At 39.9% G+C, this 20,528-nt stretch overlaps 1 protein-coding gene across 4 annotated transcripts in view; it reads right to left on the bottom strand.

The window, feature by feature from the left end:
• Positions 1-20,253, bottom strand: part of pag1 (phosphoprotein membrane anchor with glycosphingolipid microdomains 1) — a 58,145-nt gene extending 37,892 nt beyond the window's left edge. For 2 of the 4 annotated variants that reach the window (XM_088010254.1, XM_088010252.1), the window contains exons 1-2: positions 19,961-20,253; positions 2,132-2,277 (exon numbers count right to left, since the gene is read on the bottom strand). The gene's annotated coding sequence lies outside the window, so the exon portion shown is untranslated. Of the gene's footprint in view, positions 1-2,131; positions 2,278-19,789; positions 19,901-19,960 lie in introns of those variants that run through there. The other 2 variants (XM_088010253.1, XM_014997438.2) reach the window with 2 other exon arrangements.
• Between the last annotated feature and the right edge of the window lie 275 nt (positions 20,254-20,528).

The following is a 20,528-nucleotide window of genomic DNA, read 5'->3' on the forward strand; positions in this document are numbered from 1 at the left end:
TTTTTTCCAAATTGCAACCTTGGAGTGCGACCCACCACAGAAATCTGTACAAGTGGAATAGAATCGAAACCTTTAACAACAACAGGTTAACAACATGAGCCGAGTTGGCTTTTTTGATATTGCTGAACATCCCAAAGCAACCAGACCAGACAAGGCTTCTCTCGGTTCACTTATTAAGATAAGAATCCAGCCTCACGTTGGCAGAGAGCTTCTCACACAAAGCAGCAGGCTGCGTATTTCCAATGGTGTGCAGGGCTGTCTGGCATCTGGCCATACTGAGATCTGCTTCCTTGCAAATCCTTGTTGATTTAATTTGTGCACGCTCGACCGGCAATGTCAACTTCGCGAAACGCAGCCCTGAAAGCTGGTCTAAATTAGATGAGCGTGCTTAATGCTCGCTTTTCTGCCTCCGCTGGATGCCAGATGACAGCACATGAACAAGTGCTAAAAAAGCCCAGAGAGAGCCAGCAACGCCAACATCACAGCAAATAGGATTTGAAATTTCTGGAACGGTGTCCGTATTGTTGGGAAAACACTGCGGGAAGGGAAATACAGAAAAGCTCAGCTGCACAAATTACCCGGCAGATGCTGTGTTACTAATGTTCATATCTGTGCAGAAGAATCTATTTCTTGTCGTTCCAACCAGCAGACACAAAGAACTCGGGTAGGTGTGTCGTCTGACTGAGGCTGAGGGCGGTCATTATGGTATTATGTCTTTAAGCAGGGTCTGTCTAAGAAGCAATCCAGGGTCATTAGCGGTGTAGCTTTCAGGGTTCAGCGTGCTTAATGACTAGACCTGTCCATCCTGTCTGAGTGATTAGTTATTGACGAGGTTGAGCCCGACTGATGCGGGAGAATGTGCATAAGCTTTCTCAATATTTAGTGAATGAAAAGTGGATTTGGTTACAGAGACAAAAGCAAAGAGACTTTTTACAATGTCTAGATCCACCTGCTGTGTATACATGGTAAGGTTAGGGGCAACTCTGTTATTAACTAGCTATTACCTGGTCCTTCACATATTCTGAACTGGACCACAATGGTCGACCATTATCTGAAGATGCTTTCTCTGTGCCACTGAGGGAGTTTCTTGTTAGTACCGCTAATATTCTACATGAGCTAAAAAATCTCCTGTAATCTCTGTATCTCTATTCTGAGGAGTCACGGTTGAAAAACCTGAATGCTTTTCTACAAAATTAAACATCCAGGTCTGGCTAGAGACTCCAAAAACCTTGCTGGGGAATGTGGTTTGGTTTTTACTGAAAACAGACTTTAAGGCACAACTCTAAAAGACAAGACAGAGACAGGAGTTGGATTAGAGCGAACTGTTCAGGGCTGGTGTGAATGCACTCATAGTATTACCTTTAAAAATAATCCGAGTGTTAGGATGTGAAAGAAGAATGTGACAAATGTTGCAAAGTCTTTTGTGCGTTAGTGCCGCAGTAGCCTCAGTAGCCTGCTTTTTTTTAATCACAGATAAGATATTCACTGCAGGGGAAAAACAGGCCTCATCTGCGCGTTTCCTGCTGCTACTGAATGCATGAAAATTAAATCAGAGCAACGACACAGAAGCAGAGCACACAGACGGGCATTAAAGGGAAAACTCTATAAGCACAGATCTGTAACAAGCTAACAATGGCAGCCTGTATGGTCAAGGTTAACCATTATATGCTTTCAGTACTTGTTAGTGCAGGTAAAATATCCAGATTAGAGGAATAATGAACAGTGAAAAGGCATAACTATTCTCATAAACATTTCAACTTAGATTTGAGCAAAAGGGCATCAGTGTTTGCTCCTCAACAGCAAATTTCTTCCACACAAAAACCTGTAACATCTCCAAAACATCCGATTTTAGTATCTTAAAACAACTCAGGAGGTAATACATGGATGATATTTGCTCCTTAAGTTTGTAACTCGTGAAACTCTCGTCATTTCAGCAATAAATCCCTTCTAATTTGCATGTAAGAGCACTTATAGACGAGTCAGCCAGCAATCAGTTTGAAAAGACTTTGCCAAACTCATTGTACCTTCTTTATTCTGATAAGGATGCAATTTTCTTGAGCGTATAAATCTACCACATGGTTTTGAGGTCATATCAAGTCAAAGACAGACAAGTTTGCAGGTTTGCATTTACCTTTTTGTGTTGCCAGAAGTCGGGTTTAGAAGGACAGGACACCCACTGGGAATCACACTCTGATGGAGACGAAAGTTCGTCCAGCTTTTAATTGAATACCATCAAACGATTGTGGATGATATGTCAGGTTGGTCCACACTGATGGTCTGGGAAAATATAAGAAAAGAGATTTACATTATAAGAGAAAAGCTGAGCGAATGAGAAAAAAAACCAGATCTATAATTTCTCACACTTATTTACCGACAGCGTCTAAAGCTTGGAGGGATTTTTTTCAGTACCTTTCTTTCTAAACACTGCATAAAATAATCATTTTGTGATCAGAAAAAAAAAACAAGCTGTAATGAAAGCATTAGTTTGCAAGATTCACCACAGAGTGTTGGGAATTTCAAAAAGGGCTGTTATGTCTGGCAGAGCAGCATGAAGTAGGTCTTTTCCCATCTTGGATTTCCTGCATCCTGTCACTTCCCAGTCTGTCTGAGAGTTGTCGTTGGCTCACATCCTCAGCTCTATTTTTCCCAGTTTGAAATTCCTCTAAATCCACAAACTCTCTCACATAAGTTCCCGAATTAGTCACAAAAAAAACTCTATCCAAACTAGAATTGTTAACCAATTCCAGCTGCTGTGCCTTTCTGTCCTCAGGCATCCGACTGTTTGCTTTATACTCATTATATAGGAGACATTTATAATGATATGGGTCATCTCTGGAAGCAAACAGTTCAGAAATACTTTCACCATCCTCTTTGTACTTTGATTTCCTTCCTCTCAATTCAGACTTTTCTTCTCCGGTCCTTTTGCCCTCACTTAAGATGTTTGGTTTTCATAAGGAGTCTAGGGCTCAGTCTCTGTCTTGAAAGATTATTTTTGTTTTTGTTGCTGCTCACAGTGGCACCCTGGTGCAGTGGGTCTCCTCCTTTTTCAGACTCACGTCTTCCGCTTAGAAAAGCTCCACTCCCTTCTCTGCTTCACTTCCTTTACCAGAAGCTGGAAGGTAAAAATCCCTTTTATCTTCCCTTTCTTATTGGTCTTCCTCCAGTCAAAACTCCCCCACACCCACTTGTAAAGAAAGTCCGCTAGCTGCCGCACTACATGCTTAACATCAATACTTTTGTTGGATTTACTCTGAATCAGGACTGTCTTTTGGCTAAAGGCCTTACACAACCAAAAAAAGAAAAGGAAATTAAAAGAAAATAAGTATTTTTATAAAGTAGCACTATAATCAGGGAGAATCTGCATAACATTATGGCAATATATATTCATTTGTGGAGGCTTGTAACTCTCAATAGATAGAAATATTTTCATATTGGAGGCAATGAAATAAATATAAAAACAATTTGAAAAGTAGCTACAAAGCCGCCTAAGGATGCAGCCATTGACAATAAAGAATAATGGAGAAATGGCCCAGAGATAAATTTGACAGTAAACCCTCCAGCTGAAATATGAGTTCATATAGCCAAGATTTAAAATAGTCTCATGTGAAAGGAAAAAGGCTCAACAAGATGATAAAGGCTGGAACCTCTTGAGATTACTGTGTAAAGAAGGTTCTTCATGAGACTGTTCTACTACAACAGAGTGTCTTCAGTCAGAAGCTTCTTCAGATTCACTGTAATACAGACTGCTACAGGAGAACCTCTCTGTCCAAAGCCATCAGAATCTACAACAACTCTTTGGAGAAACTTGGATAATGTGAATTATAACATCATTTAATTCCCCACTGGGATTAATAAACGTCTGTTTGAACTAAAACAAACAATTATATCCAGTCAGGGTATCTTGGAGACCTAACAAACGGGCACCATATCCAGTTTGTTATGAACTGTGATGAACCGTTTAGAAAATATGGGTTTGCTTACTGTGCTACTGGGTGAATTATATGTCTTAGTGCAAAACCCTTTAAATGGTCGGTACGACCGGAAAAGCTCCATTACCAGTTCAGGCCATTCCCCATTTTGCTGCTGGTTGTGTGACGCATAGCAGTCGTGAATGGAGGCAACTCAGAGATGATGCTGAGAAGATAATGAAGGGCTGACATGAGGGCAAGCAAGAACTGTTCAGCAGTAAACAGTTCACTTGGGGTCACGGTTTTTGTGGTTCTGCAGTGAAATCTATTAGAATAAACCCCAACCACTTCTCTGTTGGATGTCATGGTGCCAAAACTTCAAACCAAGAAGAAGGAAGTCAGGTGGTCCATTTAAAGACACACGTGTGTCATGACAGGAAGCCTTCAGCAGAAATACAGACATGGGGAAAAAAAAAAACTACTTAGGAGGTTCAAATAACACGAGTGTATATTGGTGAACCAAGCGAACAGACAGCAAACAGTTGTTAAGCAAGTGAAGGTTCTGAATCCTTGAACATTTCAACAAAAACTCTAAGGAAAACATCAGGAACTGACTGTTCAGGAGGAGAAAGTCTCCTCAGTTTGTCTTAACAATACGCTCCTTGTTCTTTCGCTCGGCTTAAACAGCTTTTATCAAAATCTATTTACTCGCTCGTTCAGACCCAACTCCCTCTCACATTCTGTCTGTGCATTTTTTTTCCTTTTTCCTTTATGTTTTCCCACCGCCATCTTCTTCTCTTGGATAAAGAAGCAGATTTAGCGGCAGCCAGCAAATAGACACAAGAAGTCTATTCAAACAACCCAGCCATGACAGAGACTGAGGAAGGAAGGACAAGTGAGCGGGAAGAGCAGCAGCAGACTGAGTAAGTTCCCTGAATAACATGAAAATACCAATAAACAACATCTTTATGGAATGAAAATCACATTGCATGAAGGCCTAATGCCTTTAATTGCATCCATTTCGTATTTGCAATCCTCCCCCCACCCCGTTTATCACTGCTTTCCATCCTCATCCTAACAAACACAGACACACTTGCATAGACACAATGCTCTCTGATGTTATAATCCTCCGAGGTCCATTAACCAGACCAAACTAACAACAAAACTAATTGGCAAAAAGGCTCCAGAAAAATCTTTTTTTTAAAAATGTATTTGCAGAAGTAAATTTCTTAAAGCAGTCCTGCACTGGAGACAAAATGAAAACTTACTCATTTGTTGTTGCTTATGTGCTTAAAATGCAAAGATCGAAGGCAGATGTTACAGCTAACAGTGTTCAAGACTTCTTAGTCAACATATTAGTTACTGTTGATGTTCAAATATGTTTCAAATTATTATTTTATTTCACTAGTCTGAAAGAGTGCGGTGACAATGTTAGAGTAAGCTATCCACATTCACCAATGCAATGATGGAGAGAAGACATAAAAACACCTCAACAGCTTAAAGTGCAGCTACATCTTTCAGAATTATTTTTTTCAAACAGATTAAGGATTTTTATACGCAAACGTATCAAGAGTAAAAAAAAAAATTGACCACATTACAAGTACACCATGGTACAGCCAATATGAGAAAATATGATATGAGGGGCCTATGAGGGGCCGTTTAGGACAAAATCTACGTTTTGTCTCTCACACACTACCGAAAACTCACGCATACTCAAAATAATAATCATGCACACTCAAAAAAAACTCACGCACACTCAAAAAATACTCAAATTGTGTATACACACTACAAAATGTCACACACACACACACAAACAAACGTTAACTATCTCGCACACTTACACTACTAGCAGCTCGCACACGCACACAAACGTTTATCTCTCACATACACAAGACTAAAGTTGAACACAAACACACAGTACTAAGACTCGTTTTATGTATGTGTGAGAGCGCTCCCGTCACAGGGGGGACAGATTTTCACGGGGGAACAGAATTTCTCACAAGACCTCTTAGTAATTCTTGTAATGCTGGCACCCAGTGGACAGATTGTACTACAGCAATTTTGCTATTTGTAATCAATCAGATTTATTTATTTCTATACCACATTTAAGCTACAAGAAAGTTAAAAGTTCTATATATATTTAAAAGCACAAATATACTAAGTAATAGAACATACAGTGAGTCAACAATCGAAACTTATAGTTTAGGATCTACGCATGTGCAGTTTGATCAAAATATTATGCCCCGCCTCTTCTGTGACAACTCTCACACATTCAAAAAAAGTCTCGCTCTCACACATACATAAAACGAGTCTTAGTACTGTGTGTGTGTGTGTTCAACTATAAACGTTTGTGTGCGTGTGTGACATTTTAGTAGTGTGTATACGCAATTTGAGTATTTTTTTGAGTATGCGTGAGTTTTTGGTAGTGTGTGAGAGACAAAACGTAGATTTTGTCCTAAACGGCCCCTCATAATAATGGGCCCCACAGCAACGAGACTAAAAGTAGACGTGTAATGAAGAGATCTTCATTCATGGAACTATTTTTACTTAAGTCACTGTATAGCACTTTGAGAGCACTTTTTGCACTTTATTAACAGGCACTTTATTTCGCACTGCACTTTAAGCATAGATTTGCACATCAATAACAATTTGCACACAAGACGTTTTAAGTATATTTATTCCTGTGAAGGGAGGACAGTTGTTACTCAGAGCAAGGAGCTACTGGTGGGTAAAACTTGAGCAAATGTCCGTGCATAATCTGTAAAGTGTGGAGGTGCCAAGGTGTCTTTTCAGTGTTCTCTCCAGGGTGTTCGGATAAAGGCTGGGTCCAGACACCATTTATAGGTTCCGGGAGAAGCCATGGAAAAGTGGGAGGGGGAAAGTGTTAGTGGGGTTTGTAGTGTTTCATATGGTGCAAGGATAAAATATAAAATAGTAATAAAAAGTAAATAGAAATGTGTTATTTGGTAAAAATGTATCTTATTTATTTATAAAGGTGGAAACTGGTAAATTGAGATCCCCTGTGATTTAAAAGGTGGTTTGGTCCTTCACAGCTGCCGATTTAAGGCTGCAGTTTGACCTGGGGTTTTGTTCTTGTCTTCTGGAAGAATAAACCTTTGCTGTTTCCACCTCAACCTTCATCCTCACTGTAAATCCAGCCGCACAAGGCCGCCTTGTTACAAGATGCTTTTATTCTTTTAATTCATCAAAAGACATGTTGATTTCACTCATCTTCATTAACAACACCAGTTCCACCTGGAGAAAAGTAATCCCAAACCATGATGCTGCCAGCACTGAATGGTGAATGTTGGTTGATGTGCAGTGTTTATCTTGTGCCACATACGTTTGAAATTTTGCACTCAGGGTTGGTTTCATCACCATGATATACAATAAAATACTTCTACATTGGAGCCGTACTCCTTTATTTAGACATATCCAGGATGTATAAATGTCTGTCTCGTGTAGAGCAGAAACAAAAACTAATAACCAGAATTCCCTGCATCTCATTTTTCGGTATGTTGTCCTCCTCTTAGTAGCCTCATGACCATCTTTCATCAGATCTCAACAGCGATTGCAGGAAAGTACCCAAACTGACCAAATAAAGGGGTTTTTTGGAATAAAATTCAAGTTTTGGTGTGGCCTAAGAGTCCAGACCAAATACAGAAAGAACGTCGGGAAAGGACTGATAACAAGCAATATCCTCATGGTCTATGGAGACTGTTGTCATCCAAAATCTTCAGACTTTGCCAGGTAAATGTAAGAAATGCTGCAATTAAATAAAAAGGAGCCATAAGTGTTAGTTGAAGGGTGTGCAAACTTATACGACTGGGTTGTTTATAAAAATATAAATACCTCTCTATGTCAAATTATTTTGTAGCAAACGTGAAGCCACCTCTGTGACCGCTATTATTTTAATGAAATCACATCACAATGGTCCAGAGTAAACCTGGAAATATAGAAAACAATGAATGAAAACTAATGAAATGTTGGATTTAAAGTTCCCATCCTGACTGAAAATCTTCAGACAGATCAAGATAAACTTTAAAGTACTGAATCGACATGAACATTTTGCACATCGTGGGATTTTTTTTTTGTTCATATGTGGTTGAATTAAGCTAATATTCAAGAGCTTATGTAAACTGATTGATAAAATGTACAACACTCACAGAAATGGGCACAGAAATCTCTCCTGAATAAGCATGTGCAGTAAGATGTGGGGTTAGCCAACGACAGAAATGTCCATAAGGGCCCAGAAAAGCTCTGCCTTTCCCTTCCTGCAGTTCTCACTTCTGCTTTCTGGCTTATCTGTTCTTGACCTTCTTGAGCCGCAACCAGCATAATAAACTCAAACTGTAGAGGAGAAAAGCAGCCTGAAGGGGTGGACGCTGTATAGAACCATCCTGCGTGTGCTTTATCGGAGCAAGGACACAGTAGAGCACGTATCCACACCTTGTTTGCCTTTGGCTTAAATTAATACGCTGGTACCCGACGAGATAACAGGGGCATTTCCTATTATGAGCCTGCTTGGGAAAAGGGAAGAGGGAGGTACGGTTTAATTGCAAGCGGGACAAACTTGTCTTTGAGTAGCAGACATTTCTTTAAAGCTAGAGCGAGTTATAAACAGTGGGCTGGCAAAGGGGAAGGGTACACTTTGAGAAACATGTGACAAATGGTAAAAGAGGAATAGAAAGTGGACAAACTGAGAGAAAAATGTGAAACACGCCTAAGAAACAACAAGGGGGGGAAGGGAGAGGAAGGCCAGGTGGAAGTGGTGAAAACGAAAAGGTAAATTGGGGAAAAAAAAGAAAAAGGGTCAAACAGAATCTCAGAGGAGGAAGGAAAATGAGAAATACGGAGAGAAGGTGGAAAATGGTGGCAGCCAGCCGGAGGTTCTTTATGATGGATGACAACCAATCATCTGCCTGTCCATCCATCATCTGATAACACATAAAGGGAGGAAACAACCAAACTGAAGCACAGAAAACCCTTACAACACCTTCACTTGCATCTATGGCTACGTGCAGTTTATGTGGAATAGTAAGCAAGAATTTTATTTTTTTTTTTTTTTGAGAGAGAAAGAGAGAGCAGAGAACCAATAAGCAGCCTCGCCTTTGAGTATCATCTCCTCCCAAAGTCCCAGATAACCCTGGTTCAGCTCAGATATATAAACTGTCCATGAACAGAAATGTTATTTCTCTCCAAGCACATGACGCTCACCACAGAGACCACCATGACTGGAGGCTGCATCCAACACAGATGGACTCACTGACATGCAGTCATGCTGGGCTTTGATTAAAGGCTCGTGAAAATAAAACCCAGAGCATCACATGAAGCCGATGATGAAATATTTCACTGTATCTTTATCTTTTGTTGATCTGCATGTCATATTTACAAGGGCACTTTATTGGTAGAAAAGCAGATAAACAGATTGGTTCACAAATGGATTGAAATTAATCCGACTAGAATCTGATTGTGTGAAATTATATTGGGTTATGCACTCACTGGCCAATTTATTAGGTACATGTAAATGCTGATTAACAAAAATTGTAAATCAATCAAATAAATGACAGCAACTCGATCCATTTATGCATCTGACCATGGTGAAGACTCAAACCGAGCATCAGAATGTGAAGGAAGGCAGATTTCTTGGTCTTTTAACGATAAATATTTGTATTTCAGAGAGTGTCTCAGCTTTACAGAGAACAGTCAGCCTTGGTGACGTGAGAGATTTAAAAACATGCAACAGTAGATAAAATATTTTTCAATTTCTGAATCTACAACATATTAAAACCTGAAGTTGACAGGGTAGAGCAGCGGCAGACTACACCAGGCAAATCCTCAGGACAGTAAATGGACACTAAAACTTAAAAAGCCTCACCAAAACAAAACTTCTTCAAAATTAGCAAAGGTTAACTTGCAAACTATTTCCTAAAAGTCAGGTCAGTTGCAGGTTTACATTCACAGGCACTAAATTCTTCCTCTTGAAGACCTTTGCAGATCAGTTCATATTTCTTTATGCAAAAGCATAAAACGGAGGATCGTAGTTTTATCCTGAGGATAAAGCATTCCCTTTGCTTTAAAAAACAATTAATACATTAAAAACTGCTTACTGCTTTTTAAGACCAAAATGTTTGCCGAAACACAGAAACACGGACAAAGATGAAGACCAACTTGCATACACAGAACAACACAGAGTCAAATAGACAATGAATCAACAAGAAACAGAATTTCTTTCCAAAAACATAACAAGCCATTTTGTAGAGCATACAGAGAAGGCTTGTTGAAAGTGCAAAAAGTTTGCAAGCGGACCTGTGAGTACACGCCTGTGCTTTAAATGCATGAGGGGAAATTTGTTTCCGACGGTGCTTAAAATGAGGATCCTTCCCTCGGATGACATTATAGCATCTAATCCCAGCAGAGTACAACTGCAAGTACAACTGCTGCATCAGCAACTCTTTGCATGGAGGCGACAAGGACAGTCCAGGCAACTGTCTGTGCATCGTCACCCCCCCATGGTTTCACTCCTCCATCCCCACTCCTCTTTATTCAACTAAACATTTAGTCAACACTTGTTTATATTTTGGTCACACATGCGACACGTCGAGCACATTCCAACTTTTAAAAGTGTTAAACATGACGGTGTAACAACCACACTTTCCATTTGACTTGCTACGCAGAGGACGTTGTGGGTTCTCCACCCTGTCCTGCACACACCGCTTGACTTGAGGACGAAGAAGTAAACACATCTTCAGGTGGCCATTAGTGCTCTTTCATCGTCTTTCCACATTACATTTTGCAAAAAGCCGTAAGTTATATTTTTTCCAATTCAAAAAAAACATGTGACAACAATAAAAGGCAAAAACAAAAAAATACAGGATGACAGGAAAACTAAACGTATTTTTTTCTACTTAATCATATTCAGTCATTTAGAATATGTTTTCCAGTAAAACTCCATTATCAGTCACCTTTTGATATATTATTTACCTGTTGTAAATAACTTGAAAATGACTAGATATATGTGGCAATGTTTAGCTCAAAACTTAAAAGGTGCAAACTGTTGATTTTATGTCAGAACTTTAAATTAACTTCACATTATTTAACTTTGAATTATTTAAATACACACCATTTCTTCATTTGTGAGTGATGTTAACGGTATTCTTCAATGCGTTTAAATATGTGGAAAGAAAAAGAGCTTATAATTGTTCTTTTGTTCAATTTCATTGCAGTTTCTCTCCTCGCATCTCTGCACTCCTGTTTAGATATCGTTTTACATTAGCGTCAGTTTCTCTTTCACACTGCTCTTATTTTACAGTTTTCCTTATGTGGCATTCAAATAAGTTTGTACACTGACAGAAATCTCAGAGTCAGATCTCTGCTGTTGAAACTAGAGATTGTTGGCATAGCTCAGTGTCAGCGTGATGTTCCATCTTCGCGACATCAGAAACCAGTTTGGTGGAAATAAAATGAGGTTATGAACGAATAAATAAGGACGTGTCCAGCGTCTCTACCTGTAAAGTCTGTTTTGAAGCTTAGATCGCACAAACACCACTTGAGAGAAAGTTGGTGTTGTCATAGTGATAGACTTGTCAGCTACATTGATAAATGAGGGAATCGCTCTTTCTGGTTAAGCTTTAGACACATACGATAAGTAACCTTGGGTAGTAAATGCCCATTCACAGTAACATATTATGCAAGTCATAACCATCTACCAGTCACTTTTTATAACATGAATTCTGCTAAGTATGATTTCTAGAAAGAGGAACTCAGATTTCCCTCTAAAGTTGCTCTACATACACTAATTAAGTCGATCTTCCTCTCTGCAGCACTAAGGGAAGTTTTCTTTGCTGCTTCACAGCACAGAGTCAAATAAAACTGGAATTATGCAAACCAGAGGAAGCTGCCAAGATCCACCTGCAGTGTGTGTTCGAAATGCTTTAGTTTATCTGTTTATTTATTTGAAGCACTTGTGTTTTCAGTGTGTGATTGCATGATTTCTGATATGTTTTTGTTTGTTTTTGGCTGGTAGTGCATCTCTGGGCATGATGAGGCAGGATTCCAACCACTGTACATCAGGAAGAACGAGTTCCACTTCATCGCTGGGTGTTTGTACATATGCAACACGTTGAGCTCCAGAGGTTGACAAGCTGACATAATAAGCTTAGCTTAAAAGGTTGCTGCAACTTGTTTTTTTTTCTAAAACACGTAAGGAATGTGTGAAATATTAAGAGAAACCTCAAATGAAAAACAAGCTATGCATCGTTTCTTCGTTCTGCCGTTACCCCCTAGAAGTTTTTGTTGGCTTCCTTTTAAAACAAAAACTTAAAAACAAATAAATAAAGACATTTTAGAAGTTTTTGACCCCAAATTTTAAGAAGCTTAATTATCAGACAGGTTACAGTCGTGACTACAGACTTTTTGGGTTCTTATTAAAGCAGAACTCATTTGTTGAGTTGACATCACTCTGCAGAGACCCGTGTGTGCTTGAGGTAGACTTAAAATAGACTCAAAGCAGATATCCGCACGCAAGCAGGAACCGGTGTTCATATTTTTAACAGAACTAAAGAGTCGGCGCAACCAGACGCACGGACACACAGCTGCCACTTTGTGTCGCTCTAACAGTTGTGCAGCGGCTGCCCTGACGCAGAAGAAATGAGACACCTACCCAGCTCATCAAACCTGATGTAGTATCCATTCGGATTGTGGGAAATGAAGGAATTTGTCACAGCAAATGTCGGCGATCGGTACGCTCGACTGCGAAACCGCAGCCGTCCATGCGGCTCACAGGATGTGCACGCCAGAGTATGCGGGAGCCTTCAGTCTGCAGCGAAACTGAACATTTATAAGAACAGCCTGGTTCTCCGAGAAACACTTCATAGCAAAACGAATGTTTCTCAGCACAGATGCTCAGTTCAAACTGAATCCGTCTGTCTATTAAGATTTCAATAAGCTGTTTGTGTGTTTAGCTGTCCTTGTGGTTGTTAGCTTAAGGTGAACTCCAACATTTAGTTGTTTTCAGAAGACAAACAAGACGTTGCCTCATTACTTTCTCAATACAGAATGACAGCAAGTCACTGGTCCCTTTCTGTACACCATGAAGGCCCCTTCTGTCACTCTCACATTTCCCCTGGAAACTCAGTAAAAAGATTTTTAAAATCTAGGAAACAGCATTTTAACCACACAAATAGGTAGGAGATTAAAACTATATGGTAAACTTACACAGTGCTTCAGATTTGCTTTACGAAAGAGTAAAACCTTATAAACTTTACCAAGTTAGGCATTTAGATCCAATTTTTGATTGATTTTTCCATATTTAGAAAACGGTTTAATCATTTGCCCCGTCACTGATTAACTGTATTATTTTTGACTCAGCTCATCATTAGGTAATGTCCCTGCTTTACACTTACAGTTGAAAGGATTTCCTGAAGCAAGCAAAAATGAAAGAGTCAAATAAACACCCATCCGCTGCTATTTGATTCGTTGACTTTTTTTTTTGTTAAAACTCATCTGGAAATTTGATCAAGATCCTTTATTCTTTCTTTGAAGTTTGTGTAGCAGTGCAACGCTCTAGAGACTACAATAGACTGGACTAACAAAAACAAAACAAAACAGAAAAATTCCCTCTAGAATGAGAGAAGCGGATTAAAAATCTGTTTCATGAGGTTTGCTGCTTTTGAGAAGCAGCGGTAACCCAACTCAGACACTGCAGATCAATATCAGGTTTTTTTTCCCCCCTGCAAATTATTGCCTCATTTTATTTCCCTCATTTGTTGCGTCTGACTGCAGCTACGTGTTTTTATTGCTGTCTGACTGAATCTGCTTCTGTCTCATTTTCCTTTCAGAAGCTTCTAAATTGCAAAAGCTGTGGACAAAATTACTAAATTACCACAGAAATCTGTAATTTTTTTTTGAGTGCTGCAGTAGAAGATTTATGCTTCTTCCTTCACCAAATTATTTCTCAATCTGGAATTGGAGACTTTATATAACAAAATGATGGATTTAAATAAGAGGTAGAGAAGTATAGCTGCACCTTTGAGCTTAGAATAAACAATAACCACAATCTATCTGAAGTGGCCTACAGTAAAAACCTAAATTAGAGGCAATTACATACATGTACCCATGATTCGGAGAAAATGTGACGGGAGCTCCCCAAAGACGCAGCGTATTTTATAATTTCTGCGTTCAGTTCTGAGATTTGTGTGTATATGAAACAAAATATGGAATTAAAAAACTAAAAGTCTTAATTTGATTCTGCACTCAAAGGGCTGTTTTTGAGTCTACCAGACTACCAACTGTGGAAGTGGCCCTCTTCTGGATGGTGGCCACTTCACAATTAATTTTTTTTTTTTTTGCATACGTTTAATGTTTACAAAATGCAATAAAGTGTGTCAGCTGTACTGCTCCAGCTCTTGCCCATTTCCTCAGCCGCATTTACAAGGCTATTAATTACAACATAAGCATGATCTTATCAGCATTTAACGCAGAGCTGCCAAATTTATTTTAGAAAAGCTGCTGCTGTAAAATGGCTTTTTTTGTGGGGGGGGGCGTAAAAACCTGGTGAGAAGTTCTGAAAAGCAGCTTCACTCAGTGACGAAATTGGGAGTCAGAGATCTCACCAAGCAGTGTCACTTTAGCGAAACCAAGTCAGATTTATGTGACTGTGACATTTTCTTTACCTTTCCTTACAAGATAGCAATGCCTGTTTTTATTTTACGATTATAAATATTTCTACCTTAAGTCCGACGGCTAAGATTTACAAATCCCTAACAGATTAAGCTTTAAGAGCATGAAATAATGACCTTACTGTAATCCAGTTAACTTTCCTGATGTCTGCTGAAGCTCTTTGTCCCTACTCTGTAAAGTAAATTAATCTTGCCGCACTAAGTCCTATCCTTAGTTATTAATTCTCTTAACACCAGCTTTATTTGCCGTATTTGCTGCCTCTCCACTCTGAAATGTATCCAAAGAAGGCCAAACTGAACAGGCAGACTGTTCTCAGACAGGATTTTCCTGCAAGTTTAAATGAAGCTTAAAATCATCTGGACAATCAAACAAAGATCTACTGAAATCAACATGCACGTTATGCTTGTGTGCAGCATATTTAGCCGCAAATTCAAGGGTGAAAATCTGATGGGCAGAAGCACAAAGCAATAGTATATGAACCATAGAAGGTACAGCCTAATATCTGATCCAAAAACGATGTTAGGAAAGGTTTTGGTTCTGGTTCTGCATCTGATTAGAAGAGTCTCCATTTGAAAAAGTCATATTTTTTACACTCTAAAAACCTATTTGCTAAAAAATGTACTTTTTGGTCTCCCGAAGCACAGTTTCCTTGTAGAGGCATATCAGCTCTTACTGTTGAGTTCCACACAATGTTTCATTCATTTCATTCTGCACTAATAAGTCTGAATTTCTGAGTTTCAAGATAAAAAAAAAAAACCCAACTAATTATGACCAACTCTGACTACAAACTCTTTTTTTTTTGTTTATGTGGATAAACTAGTTGCATCAATAGAATAAAACAGACTTTATCAATGGATATCTGGCTTTTATTTTTGGGACCATATTAGGCAAATGCTGGATTGGATCACCGATGATGCCAACAGATTAGATTCCTTCACTCCATCAGGTTTTGGTACCAGAGTCAAAACATAGTTGCTCTCAACAGAGAACCATTTGGTTCTACGGCAACCAGAAAGCCACCACAGCTCAACCTCATTACGCCACAACAAATAACTCCCCTAACGTGTGATTCTGCCGGTAGCAGGGAAGTCGGTGTCTCCAAGGAGGACCTCAGAGCAGGGAAGCAACTCATCAACGCAGCACGAGTGAGTAAAGTAGCCAGCAATCACAACACACACACACACACACACACACACACAGCAAATTTCAACAAAGAGCTCATAGATTTACGTAATGTTGCATTTCGTTCTACTCAAAGTGATAAGAATGTTATTCTAGATAAAGTGAAAGTTTTGTCCCAGCAGAGCAGCTGCAGCTTTACTCGTTATGTTGCTTTAGCGCCGCGATAAGCAAAGCAAATGGCCAGCAAAAACCTTCTCTGAGATCAACCCACCAGCACCAACGGCTACGTCTTCAGCAGGGAGTGATACGTCAACCCACAGTGTGCTCCGCGCTAAGCAACCACAAGCTTCACAAGTGTCTCTAACTGCAAATGTTTTGCTCTCTTACCAATCACACACACACTTTAAATAGGCCACATTTCATCAAGTGTCAAGAGTAATAACACTAACTTAGAGGTTTCCTATTTATTTCGTGTAGTTTCAATGGAACTGCTTGCATGAGGAGAGAGGATGAATCTGTTGACCAAAATAAATAAATAAATAAAACCTCCAGGAAATGCTTACTAATAAGAAAAAATAATTACCTCCCCAGTTTATTCTATCCCAGACCATTTACTGTGGTTTTCTTTTGTGTTTTGATGATTGAATTCTGCTCAGTGCACAGGAAACTGGCCATTTAACAAACGCTCATTGCTAGTCAGAGCAACACGCCCTCCTCCAGACTCAATCTTCGCTTTAATTCCCCCAGGTGTACGCGCCTCCAGCGGACAGGAGTGTCAAACAGGGCGCGCGGCGTAATTGTAAAATCTGGGGCCACGGCGCCACTGTTTGCCTTCAGATGATGGGGATGGTGTTCCTGCTTGTTAAAGCCTAAGTGACTGTGAAATGTGTGGAGTCTGCTAAACGACATCTCGACAGCCAGTGATGAAGCGCCGCCCGCCAAGCAGTCGGAGACGGAGCGATTACAATTTATTCTTTTTCAGAACAGGACGCTCCAGATCCAGCAGAAACATTTTAATGAGCGCAGAAATGTACGTGGATGTAACATGAGAAAACACATAGCGGTTTTTTTTTGTTTTGTTTTTTTTAAGGCTAAACATACAAACATTTACATAATTTAATATTGTTCACGCAAAAAGAAATGACAAAACATTGAAATAAAAGCCATTTTTTGAACATATTTTCTAATATTCCTTCTGAGTTGACATAAATTCAGAAGACAGGCCGACAACACGCTGAACTACGGAAACCCAAGGAGCCCATTGGTGACAAAAAGAACAACAAAAAAAAAAATCCAGATTTTCTACGAAATTAAATCTTCAAATAATCATTACAATCAATTTATCGTCTTCTCCTATTTGTACTGTATATTATCCATCAATAAGATTTAATCTAACAGTAGGACTTTTAACCTGGGTGTTCGTTTCAATGTAACAAACACAGTTTAGCAGCCCACCCTCGTCCTCATTTGCTTCTAACTTATCTCCCGCCTTTTGTACAGCAGCTGCAAACACCCACCCTGATCGCCATCCAAATTCCCGGATTAGCAGTCCGCTATGAATACCGGAGAGTTAAAACTGTCACCAAGCATTTGCCGTTCGCCGCCACGCAGTCAGTTGCTTACAGGGTGACGGGGATTTAGCGATGTGCAGATTTCCCCGCGCTGACCCTTCTGACATGTGTGTGTTTCAAGCTGCAAAAGCCTCCCTGCCACTTCTGTACAATGCACACGTAGTAGCACAATAATACAGGATTGAGCCTCTTGAGATGTTTTCATCTAAATCCTTCGACTTCAATCTGGGTTTTAAACACCGAAAGGCGCTTATTGCTGCTGTCCATCGGCGGTTTGTACATTTACGCAAAGACAATGATCTAACCCGCTTCCGGGGGGAAATTGTTATTCATTTACCATGTTTTTATCAAAAGATGTCCCCAGAAAGAGGAGAAGTCATTAATGTTTAGCATATCACACAAGGAAGTGCTGTGAATGCAAAGGGAAGCTAAAACAAAGTGCAAATTGTGTTTGCTGAAGTGAATGTCAACTTGTGTGACAGCCAGACTGCTGCGGGGTATCTGCCAGCGTATTCAACAACGGCGCGCATCAACGGGAGCTGAAGGAGGCGGGGGAGGGGGGGGGGTCTTCTGTTGGCTCTGTTTGCGTGTCTATGTGTGCGTGTCAGCGTGTGTGAATAAGATAAATGAGAACCGCCAGAGTGTGAAAAAGAGGGGGATTTATTTGGCAGGAGAGCAGAAGGGTGGATTTGTTGCAGAATCGAGTGCGTTTCTCATCTGCATACCGTACAGGATGCAGTACAGTGAGGTGTGTTTGGCCGTGCAGGCATGCATGACGGCTTCAACATCAGGTGGAGAAAAAGTGTCATCGTGAGCGAATTAGGATGTTTATAAAACTTGGCTTATAAAGACACATCTTACTATCAGCGACTCTACGGATGCTGCTTGTGCATTGGTTCATTTTATTCACTACTTCATCTTTAAAAAAAAACCCAAAAAAAACAACAGCCATTTGAAATGAGAAACTTTGCATGGAGAAAACCCTTTTGGATTCATCTAAAGAGAGGAAGAATTTTCTAAAAGCAACTAAATAATCTGGTAGTTCTCTGACATTTAATTACAATTTAACTTTAAGAGTGATGTGTTTTAACGGTTATTGTCAGTTTTAGGTGACTTACTTAGCATTTGACTAAATCCTAAAAATGTTAGAATATTACAAACGACCAATCAATGCATTTATGCACGAATCATTTGTTGTTCCTCTTGAACAAAAGACAGAAACAAACAAAGAAAGAAAGGCAGAAAGGAAGAAAGCTTTTCTCGAGATGCTGATTTTATTTACAGCATGCACCTGGTCCAATGCTGCCAAAAAGTACCAATGTCTTCTTTAATCCCTGGTATCACTGTGATTGATATGTCACCACGCTGTCCTGATCAAATCTATGGTGGGGTTGTAAAGAGGAAGATGAGAAACGGCAAACCCAACGAAGCAAGACATGAACACTGTTTTTTTTAAGCAACCCGGGCTTCTTGAACACCTCACCAGAACGAAAGGCTGATTGCACTGCACTGAAGCAGAAAATCAGGCAAAAGGAGCCCCGCCAAGTACTAAGCACTCTACAACACGTGGACATATTTTTCAGTAGACCCACAATATTCTTGTCCAATAGTACAATTGTCTAAGAAATTGCATTTTGATTGTATTACCTGTAACTATAATATTAAGTATTAACACAAATGAACTGCAATTAATGTTGCAAATATTTTTTTGAAGGAACTAATTTATTCAGATGCACCAGAATCACATGATTTGACTGAACTCATTAAACTGAGGTTAATATTTTATATCTGACTTACAGGATTTACCTATAATGTTTTACTAGGAGAAACAATGTAAGCTAGTTGATTTGTTTCAAGGAAGGATTTTTTTCTCTCTCTCTCTCTTTCATTGTTTTGATGTTAAGAACACAATCTGGATATGAAAGAGCTCCTTTTGGGTAAACTATTACAAATCAATTGACTGTTAAAAGTTGACAACCGCTAAAAAGGTGTTTGGTTGTTGAAAGTTTGATAATATCTAAATGACTTTTTATTTATGATTTGAAGTTACAAAATGTCAAATGGCTGGCCATGAAAATGAAATTCTAGGGCGGGATTTTGATATTATTTGAAAGTTTTATTACATAATGGAATAGTTTTATCTGCAGAGGAAATGATGCAAAATGTACAAGTACTCGCACACATCAGTGTTTTCCTTGTGTATGTGTGCAAAGCTGCAACAACAAGACAAAGTCGAAAAGAATGACGGAAGTTGATTTGCATCTTTAAGCAAGCGCCTACCCTACAGAGAATTAAATTAGAAATGTGACAGCTTCCCATGTTTGTTCTGCAAAATGAGCCCAACACAGCTGGCATGACCTTAAATGACGAGTTAAAACCATAAAAGAAGTTCATCATTAGCAGCAGCACGTCTGACATCTGAAAATAAACAAGTCTCATACGGATGCCTGGCGCTGTGTGCGAACACTAAAATGTATGCACAGATTGGCAACAAGTTTCTCCTCTCACCATTTCTCTAATTCTGCTTTCAGTGCGACCACCGAGGCTGCCGCAGTCGCTTCACCGCGCCGCTCCCCTCCCTCTCTGTCCGCAAGCTCAACTTTTCCAGAAACCCTCACGAATATAGAAAAACCCTCCACTCCCCGACCTTTTTACAAATTACAACTTTTACACACTCACATGCGAAGATTTGGAGAGGAGCGAGGAGCGTTCAGCGGCTGCCTGAGTCCAAAGTAGCCGGGTTCCTTCAGTAAGCTGCTGGTCCAAAAAGCCTCCCGCGCCCCTGGCGCTACGTTCGGAGGAGCAGAGGAACAGAAGCGGGGTTTCTGTGTTTGTGGAGGCCACAGGTAGAGATGTGTCTCGTTGCGCAGCCCGAGCGCATTTCAGGAGGACGATAGAGACGCGGTGCTTCTCAGTTCAGTCCAGCCTGCCGCGCTGTGCGGCGGTCGCTCCGCCAGCTGTAGAGGCTGTAGCCGGGAACGCCGGTGGGAGGAGGAGCGGCGAAAAGCTGCCGCGCAAAGAGTCATGGGAAATGTAGTAGCGTCGATGCGGCGCTCAGACAAATTTTCCTATGAATTTTAGTTGGGTTTTTGCCTCCCAGTCCCAATCCAATTTGATTCAGTTCTCATCGGATTTATTTAACCAAGCACAGCACATTAAACAATGCTACATATTAAAAACCGTTGTTTTTGTACTTAGGTTTTGTAGCAAAGGGTAAATATACTCAGCTCTTCAAAGTTTTGAATTG

This window comes from Poecilia mexicana, unplaced genomic scaffold (assembly GCF_051168715.1).
Source record: "Poecilia mexicana isolate PSO_F unplaced genomic scaffold, ASM5116871v1 scaffold_11, whole genome shotgun sequence".
Taxonomy (NCBI): domain Eukaryota; kingdom Metazoa; phylum Chordata; class Actinopteri; order Cyprinodontiformes; family Poeciliidae; genus Poecilia; species Poecilia mexicana.